The following is a 9,890-nucleotide window of genomic DNA, read 5'->3' as shown; positions in this document are numbered from 1 at the left end:
AGACACAGTGTTAGACTTAAGAGTTGGAAAAATCTTGAGTTTAAATCAGGATTTATTAAGTGCTAACTTGGGTTCCAGGCACTGTAACTAATTTACTAACCCTAATCACTGGAGAAACAAAGTCAAACAACAATAATCAGGCTCTTTAAGAGCTCACATGAAGAAGACAACATGTAAACAACTAGGTATGTGGAAAATGTATGCAGACTAGATAGAAGGGACCTCAGAGGGGAAAAAGCAAGTAGGAGCTTGAGGAAACTGAAAAGGCCCCCTTACATAAGGTATGATTTTAATTTAGGTTGTTTTTTTTTAACCCTTACCTTTCATCTTACAATCAATACTGTGTATTGATTCTAAGGCAGAAGAATGGTAAGGGTTAGGCAATGGGGGTCAAGTGACTTGCCCAGGGTCACGCTAGGAAGTCTCTGAGGCCAGAGTTAAAACCAGGACCTCCTGTCTCTAGGCCTGGCTCTCAATCCACGGAACCATTTAGCTGCCCCCTTGAATGGAGTTTTGAGAGAAGTTAAAGAAACCGAAAGCTTTAAAAGAGGAAGGAGAAAACATCCCATGAATGGCAGAAAGCTAATGCAAAGGCTAATGGGCCAGTTACTGGATCACAGGGGGCATGGAGGAAAATAAAGAGTAAGGCTGGAAAGGTAAGAAGGCACCAGGTTAAGGAGAGTTTTAAATGTCAAACAGTTCATATTTGATCCAGTAGGTAATAGGGAACCCCTGGAATTCACTGAGTAAGGGGAAGGACATCATCAGACCTGAACTTCAAAAAAATCTGCTTTGGCTGCTAGGCAGAAGGTGGATTGGAGTTGGGAGACGATTGAGGCTGGGGGATAGATTGGAATAGTCTTAGGGGGAGATCCTCAAGGCCTGGGGTGATGGCTATGTGAATGGAGATAAGGGAATAATTGAGAGATATATTGAAGGGAGAAATAAGACATCAACCAGGGGTGAGAGAGAGTGGAAAGGTCAAGGTTGACTTGAGATTGTGAGTCTGGATGACTAGGAAGATGGGAGTGCCCTAGGAAGTCTGAAAGAGGGGAATGTTTGGGCAAAAGACAATGAGTTCTGTTTTAGACTTGTAGAATTTTAAATACCAAATGATAAATCCAGGTATAGACATTCAAAAAGTAGTTGATGGGGGCAGCAAAGTGACTCAGTGGATAAAGAACCAGGTCTTGGATAGAGAACTTGGTCAAATGTGCCCTCAGACATCTCCTAGTTGTGTGACCCTGGGTCACACATTGCCTACCCCTTGATTCTAAAAGGGAAGGTTAGGGTTTTGGTTTTTTGGTGGGGTTTTTTTGGTAATGAGAGTCCTTAGAAGGGAGACTAGGGTAGGATTTATAAATCTGAGAGTCCTTTAATGATGAAATGATGATGAAACCATCAAATGAGATAGTATCAGGGGATAAAAGAAAAGGGTTAGGCAGCTAAGCTGCTGAGTGGGAAAAGAGCCAGGCTTAGAGATGGGAGGTCCTGGGTTCACATTTGACCTTAGACATTTCCTGGCTATATGATCCTGGACAAGTCACCTAACCCCAATCGCCTACCCCTTACCTCTCTTCCACCTTAGAATCAATACACATTAGCATTGATTCTAAAAAAGAAAGAGGCCCAGGATAGAGTCTTGGACTTCACCTATAGTTAATTGGCATGATATGAATAAAGAACCAGCCAAGGAACCAGAAACTGAGCAATCTCATAGAGGGTCAATAGTCAGTAAATACTTATTAAGCACTAGCTAAGGGCCAATCATTGTGCTAAGTGCTGGGGATACAAATGCAGAAAATAAAAACAAAACCCAAAGACAATTCCTGCCCTCAAGGAGCTTACAACTAACTAACCCCTGGCTGATGTCTTATTTCTCCCTTCAGTATATCTCTCAATTATTCCCTGAAAATGTGGATGATGCACCTGATGATAGTTGGGGGCCTGGTGGAAAGATCAGAGATAGCCCAGAGTAATGCTATCAGGTGAGGAATGACCAATTGAGCTGAGCTCTCTCCCTAAATAGAAGTTTTGGAGTTAGCTCCATTCTTCAATCAGAAAGGCAGAGAGTAGTGATGAGGTGAAGTCCCGAGGCTGTTAGGATCTTGGTGAATGATGCTGTTCAGTCTCAACTAACTCTTTTTCCCCCTTTAATTTAAATAATCCCTTCTTTTCTGTCCTAGTATCAATTCTAAAACAGAAGAGCATCAAGGGCAAGGCAACTGGGGTTTTCCAGGATCACCCAGCTAGTAAGTGTCTGAAGCCAAATTTGAACTCAGGAAGATGAGTCTTCTTGATTTCAGGCCCAGCCCTCTATTCTTGATATGGCTTTCCTAATAATAATAATTGGCTTTCTAGTCTTGGTAGAGATCAGATGTTCCAGAATAGAGCATCCAGGTGAGAAAGGAGGAAAATGGAGGAAGTCAGAGGAGAAATCAATCAGGAGAGCAGCATCACAAAAATCTGGAAGGGAGAGTAACCAAGAAGAGGGGGTGCTCAATAGTGCCACATTCTGCAGAGATACCAAGAAGACTGAGAGGGAGAAAAGGCCATTGGATCTGAGAGCTGAGAGATCATTGCTGGCTTTGGATAAAACAGTTTCAGTTGGATCCAGGGGTCAAAAGCCAGGGACTGGATATGATGGGGAAATGAGAAGAGAGGCACCTAGACTAGACAGCTGTTTCTAGGAGTTTGGTCCAAAAGGTGAGAAGAAATATAGAAAAATATGAAAGTCTTTTGGCCTCAGCTCCTTGGATTAGATGACCTTTAAGGTCCTAGATTTTAACTCTAAATAGAAGTTCCTATATACATCTATTTTTTTAAACCCTTGTCTTTCATCTTATTACTACTGTGTATTGGTTCTTAGGCAGAAGAGTCATAAGGGCTAGTGTAAAGGTTAAATTTAATGGTTGGATGCCGTTTATTTACCAAAATAGAGGGGAAACAATAAAGTAGAGAAATGTGAAAGAAATTGGAGAAAATTCCTATATTAGTCCTCAGCCAGGAGGGCCTGGTAGTGAGTAATCACATGGCCTCCTCCAAGATGGAAGCTAGTCTCTTAGGAAACTAGGAAGGGAGTCAGCCTTTTCATTCACCCAACCAGGTAGTCCAGGAGTCAGAATCTAAGTTAAAGTCAGGATCCATATGGCAGTCTTCAATGAAGTTCCCTTGGGAACTATCTCCAGGAGACATAAGACTCAACTTCACCAGCCTCCCAGCAGAAGGATTTTTTTTGTGTGTGTAGCTTTCATGGTGGTTTCCTATCCCCACCCCTCTTCACAGGGGCCAATCACAGTTTCCAAAATTGTCACACATCTCATCCTCTGACAGTAGCAACTCTCCTTCTAGGATTCACACCTGTGGAACCACATGTTTCTGTGTGTGTGTGTGAACTCTTTTTTGGGGGGAGGGGATTTTATTTAATTAGTTAATTTAGAATATTTTTCCATGGTTACAAAATTCATGTACTTTCTCTCCCTTCCCCCTCCCTCACATAGCCATTATGCAATTCCACTGGGTTTTACATGTATCATTGATCAAGACCTATTTCCATATTTTTGGTATTTGCATTAGGGTGATAGTTTAGAGTCTACATCCCCAATCATATCCCCTTGACTCCTGTAGTCAAGCAGTTGTTTTTCTTCTGTGTTTCTACTCCCACAGTTCTTCCTCTGAATGCAGATAGTGTTCTTTCTCATAAGTCCCTCAGTAATTTGCTTTGCTGTGTTAAAATTAATTGTAGTTGGACTCTGAATATATATATATATATATATTAGGTGGTCACCAGGGATTTAATTCTAAATCCCGAAATGAATTACTAAAGTAAATGGAATTTTATAGTAATTTATTTACAATAGAAGCAAGATATTAAGGAATGAGAGAGAGAGAGAGAGAGAGAGAGAGAGAGAGAGAGAGAGAGAGAGAGAGAAAACTCTGGCTTCTTCTGATATCAGTTAGAATTTCTAAGCCCCAGCCAAGGGAAGAGAGTCTCAAGAAATTGGGCCTTTCCTGGAGGCTTCATGCCTCCAGAAGACAAGATCACTAAGTCAGCTTTTCACTCACCAGTGGTAACAGTCTAAAAGAAGTCTGGGTGTCTGTATTCTGGTTGCTTCTCCGAGTCACTGCCTAAATGTCCAAACGAATCTCCAAATTTCCGAATGTCCATCTTCCCTTCAGCTCCAAGTGACTGATCCTTCACTCCAAGCCCAAGTGACTGACTCTTTCATGTCAGTCTTTTTTTTTCCCCTCTATTTAAAAGAACTTTTTCTCTTGGGTCACCTCCTCTAAATTTTCATGTCTAACTATCACAGCAGATGCTTTTCTCCAGGACTGCCCATTCTTTAGTTCTCACCTTCTTTGGTTAGATTATATCTTTTTGGGTTACTTAACACCTCTTTTGTTAAGTTCACCTTTTGTAGTTACTTAACACCTTTTGTGATTAATTCACCTTTTGTAGTTACTTAACACCTTTTTGTAGTTAAAATCTAAAAATAGATTGTAGCTTACAATTCTAGCTTCACTATAAAGGAAGAGCTAAGTACCTTCATTGTTACAATGAGGAGATTACAATTTTATCTTCACAATAAAGAAAGAGCTAAGTATCTTCATTGTTACAATCAGGAGATAGCTAAACCCAATCTTCACAGCTGCTTGTAGAGAAGTCCATTACATTCGACTGTACTACAGTGTATCAGTCTCTGTGTACAATGTTCTCCTGGTTCTGCTCCTTTCACTCTGCATCACTTCCTGGAGGTTGTTCCAGTCCCCATGGAATTCCTCCAGTTTAGTATTCCTTTGAGCACAATAGGATTCCATCACCGGCATATACCACAATTTGTTTGTCCATTCCCCAATTGAAGGGTATCCCCTCATTTTCCAATTTTTGGCCACCACAAAGAGTGCAGCTATGAATATTCTTGTACAAGTCTTTTTCCTTATTATCTCTTTGGGGTACAGGCCCAGCAGTGCTATGGCTGGATCAAAGGGCAGACAATCTTTTAGTGCCCTTTGGGCATAGTTCCAAATTGCTTTCCAGAAAGGTTGGATCAATTCTGAGTGTGTGAACTCTTAAAAGAATTTACAAGTTTCTGGAGTTTGTTAGAAAAAAAGAGTAGAGCTCTTCCAAGTATCTTGCTGGGTTCTCACCTCTAAAGGTAGGGTGTGAATTCATTAAGTGGTTTGTGAGCTCTTCTACCTAGTTCAAGCTTATGTTGACTCCATCAAAAGGTAGACAAAAGAGAGTTAATTCTGTCTTCACAATCTAGAGAGGTACAAAGTAGGGGTACTTAAGTTATTGTTATTCCAAAGTATTAACTCCAACTAGGCAAAGAGAACAAAGGATTCTCTTTTTACAAGTGCAAACTCAGAATAGTCAAAGAGAACCAAGAATTTCCTTTCACACTAGGCAATTAGGGTTAAGTGACTTGACTAGGGTCATGCAGCTATGAAGTGTCTGAGGCTAGATTTGAACCCAGACTTCTCATCTCTAGGCCTGGCTTTCAATCCACTAGCTACCCCCAATTCTGAACATCCTAAAGCTAAATTTTCTGGAGCTCTCCTTTTTTAACCTAGAATCACAGACCAGATCTAGTCAATTTTCAATTTATATTAGAGGTTTAGAGACACTAACAACTGTGGCCTCCAAGATCCCTTCCGACTTTCTCTCTATGATCCTATGCTCTATGAAAGCCCCCCCCCCCCCCCCTTCCTTGAAGGTGCTCGTCCCAGGACTCTTAAATGCAGCCTTAGTTGTGCAACCTGACACTGGGCAGGGAGCCAGCAGAGGGCATCCATGAGCTGAACCGGAATTGCCAAAGACAATTCCAGGAGCTGCTCTTTGGGTCTCCCACTGCCCTTGGGCTAGCAGACACAATTCCAATGTGGTGATTCCTGGCCCAGACCGTCTAGCTAAGAGTAGAAGGTTTGCAGGTCCTTCCTGTCCACCATGGGGGGCCCCAAAGGGAGTTGATGACTCACCTTCTAGGAGGCTCGGGAGAAAGGGAACACAATGGCTGAGGTCACTGGCTGGAAGTGGGTGGTAAGAGCTTCTGCATCACCTGGAGTGGTCTAATATTCAGGACGGCCCCTGAAGCTCTTGTCAGAGAGATGGGGATCTGTCCGGAGCTTCCGTTTGGAATTTCAACAAGTCTCTTCTCCAATCATTGTAACCTTCCCCCCAACCCGACTTCCAGGCACACTAATTCCTAATCCAGCCTAGGCTAGGGACAATGCCTGCCTGAAGATCCCCGAGGAAGAAGGGCTCAAGGGGGGTGAAGCTTTGCCCTTTGATCCTAGCCAGAAGTGCTGCTGAGGGGAGGCAGGAGGGACTCATATTCTAACCCAGGAAACTTATTCTAGTTGGAGTCCAGAATAGGGTGCAGGGTGGGGTAGAGATGAGGGGGCATACCTGGGGCTACCAATCTGCTCTCTGACTATTCAACTGACTTTATTCAGGAGAAGTGACATGGAGAGAGGAGCATGATGGGGAAAAAGTGGGAGGGGGGGATTCAACAGCTCTCAAAAGAGTCAGGTTGGGAAGAGGGGAGCCCTAGCTAGAAAATCCCTAATCATTGGTGTCGACTTGGGGATCTAGAGATCCCCAGTTTATTTAGTTTGAGGGTAGAAACTCCAGGTTTTGACCTTGTCATGGGAGAGGTTTTCCCCTGAGGGAAGGTCCCACTTCACCAGGCAATGGACATCCACTTCAGGTGGGAGGTAGACCCCATCCTAAGTTAAGTAGCTCTTTTGTCTCCAGAAGCCTTTCCCAGTATATCACACCCTCCTTCTGAGGATCGAACTCAGGACCTTCAGCTTGCAAGACTAATGAGCTCCTACTGTGGCAAAGCTGAAGTGTATGGCTATTGTCTGGTGAAGAGGGTCCTTCCCTCAGGGGGAAACTCTCCTGTGACAAGGTCAAAAGCTGGGGTTTCTACCCTCAAACTAAATAAACTGAAGAATCTCTAGATCCCCATGTCGACATTGGCTACTTTGGTCTGGAAGAGGTCACGAGTTTAGAGCTGGAAAGGACCTCAGAGTCGTCTAGTCCAACCTCTTCATTTTGCAGAGGAGGACACTGAGACCCAGAGAGACCCAGAGACTTTGCAGGGGCAGCTAGGTTGCTTAGTGAATAGAAAACCAGGTCTAGGAGGCAGCTGGGTAGCTCAGTGGATTGAGAGCCAGGCCTGGAGATGGAAGATCTTGGATTTAAATCTGACCTCAGACACTCCCTAGCTGTGTGACCCTGGGCAAGTCACTTGACCCCCATTGCCTACCCCTTCACCACTCTTTTGCCTTGAAACCAATGCTTAGTATTGATCTGAGACAGAAGGCAAGGGTTTAAAAAACAAACAAGAAAACCTGGTCTAGAGCTCAAATGGGCTCAAATGGAGTCTCAGATACTTCCTAGCTCTGTGACCCTGGACAAGTCACTTAACTTCCATTGCCTAGCCCTTACTACTTCTGCCTTGGAACCAATATTTAGTATTGATTCTAAGATGGAAGGTAAGAGTTTAAAAAAAAATACTTTGCTAAAGTAACACAAGTAGTAGGAGAGAGAAGTGACATTTGAACCCAGGTTCAATATCTTTTCTATTATAGTATGGTAGTTTTCTTGTTTCTTTTTTCCTCACCCAAAAAATATTTATCAAGTGCCTCCTATGTGCCTGGCACTGGGCTAAGAATTGTCAGGTACAAAGAAAGGTAAAAGACAATCCCTGCTCTCAAGGAATTTACAAACAACATGGAAAAAACAACATCCAAATAAGATACAGATGAGATAAACTGGAGGTTCTCCACAGGGAAGGCATAAGCATTTACATGTGTATTTGTATGTTGAGGGATGCATATGCCACTACCTAGGAAGCGATGAATTATTTTAATGATTAGTTTAGCTTTAGAAGGGACCTTAGAGATCATCCAATCCAACTTCACTCATTTCAAGACAGGGAAACGGAGGCCCAGAGTCAGAAAGGATTTGCCCAGTCATGCCCAAAGTCAGTTAATAACAGAGTAGGAGCTGGAACCCAGGTGTACTGGAACCCTATCTAGTCCTCTTTCTACTTCTCCCTTTCATGCTTTTTTTTTAACCTTACCTGCTGTCTTAGTATCAATACTATGCATTGATTTCAAAGAAGAGAAGCAAGGGCTAGGCAAATGGGGTTAAGTACTTGCTCAAGGTCACAGAGCTGGGAAGTGTCTGAGGCTAGATTTGAACCAAGACCTCCTATCTCTAGGCTTGGTTCTTAACCCACTAAACTACCTAGCTGCCCCCTTCCCTTCCATTCTGAGAAAGGCTACTCAAAGTCTAGGGGAACTTCATGAAGGTGTCATGTCCTTAAGATGCCCAGAGATCTTGGAGGCACCTCCATGAAATTTCCCTAGACTCTGAGTAGCCTTTCTAAGAATGGAAGGGAAAGGGTGTGAGTGTCTCCTAACCCCTTCCCCTCTGATTTAGAGGCTGGGAGCTGAGAGGAGTCCTTGCCCTGAGGTTGGGGATGGGGTGGGGGGAGGAGGAGGCTTGAAGAGACCCAGATCTTCTTCATCCCTAGCTAGAGATTCAGGAAATTCCCAGAAATGGGTGACTGTGATGTAAGCAAATTCCCCAGTCAATCCCTGGCCCTCTTTGGAGAGTTTCCCTTTGGGGATGGGGGTTGGTTGGAGGGAAGAGGGAAGAGTTGAGTTTCTGAGATTAGGATCATTTGCTCTCTGTTCCTGGCTCAGAATACTCTGCCTGCCTCCTGGGCATGACTTATATAGACCACTTACCAGGCCCAAGACACCCCACCTTGGTCTAATGGCTAATGCTCCTTTCTTTCACAGGCTAGAGCTAAACAGACAGGGCTTGGATAGGAATCCTCCAGATACCCTGGTTGGGGTTCTAGCCAAGTCATGGGGCCCAAAAGGTTCTAAAGTGGAATATTGCTTAGACCAGAGATTCTTGAACCTTTTTCGGGTCATAGACCCCTTTGGTAGTTTAGTGAAGCCTATGGATCCCTGCTCAGAATAAGGTTTTTAAATGCAGAAAATAAAATCAATGGGATTGCAAAGAAACAAATTATATTGAAATAGAGATTTAATTTTCCAGGCCAAGTTCACAGATATGAAATACCTACTGAGATATAGCTAAGGACCCCCCCCCCCCCCCCCACACACACACACAGGTTAAGAGCTTTGGTCTGTTTTTTGTTGCTGTTGTTTTAACCTGTATTTCCCATCTTAGAATTAATACTGTGTATTGGTTCTAAGGCAGAATAGCGGTAAGGGGTAGGCAATAGGGAATAAGTGACTTTCCCAGGGTCACCCAGCTAGGAAGTCTGAGGCCACATTCGAGCCCAGGACCTTGGCTTTAGGCTTGGCTCTCAATCCACTGAGCTACAGACTGCCCTCAGCACCTCTGGTTTTTAATGGAAAACTAGAATGAGGGAGAAGAATTTCCTGGACTGGTACAGAATTAATGGAAGTCTGTACACTACCCATACCTCAATTTAACTGATAAGATTCGTGATCCTTAAATGTGCCATCCAGGAAGGTATGTGAGGTCATGGTTGGTGGGAAGAGAAGGCTACTAGGTGGCTCAGTGGATTTAGAGTCAGGCCTAGAAACAAGAGTCTTAGATTCAAATTTGGCCTCAGACATTGCCTAGCTATGTGACCCTGGGCAAGTCACTTAACCTCCATTGCCTAAGCCTTTCTGTTCTTCTGCCTTGATGCCAATACACAGTATTGCTTCTAAGATGGAAGATAAGAGTTAAAAATAATAAGGTCTTAATCAGGATGGATAAGAGGAGTGGGGATGGGGATCTTAGAGAACAATGAGGTTTAGAAATATAGCTTGGTATTTTAGAGCCATAAAGCACCTGAAAAATTCCAGAGCAGTGATAGGATCTAAGA

The sequence above is a fragment of the Monodelphis domestica genome, chromosome 2 (assembly GCF_027887165.1).
Source record: "Monodelphis domestica isolate mMonDom1 chromosome 2, mMonDom1.pri, whole genome shotgun sequence".
NCBI classification, from domain to species: Eukaryota; Metazoa; Chordata; class Mammalia; order Didelphimorphia; family Didelphidae; genus Monodelphis; species Monodelphis domestica.
The sequence above is the reverse complement of the archived record's forward strand: the minus strand, read 5'-3'. Positions refer to the sequence as shown.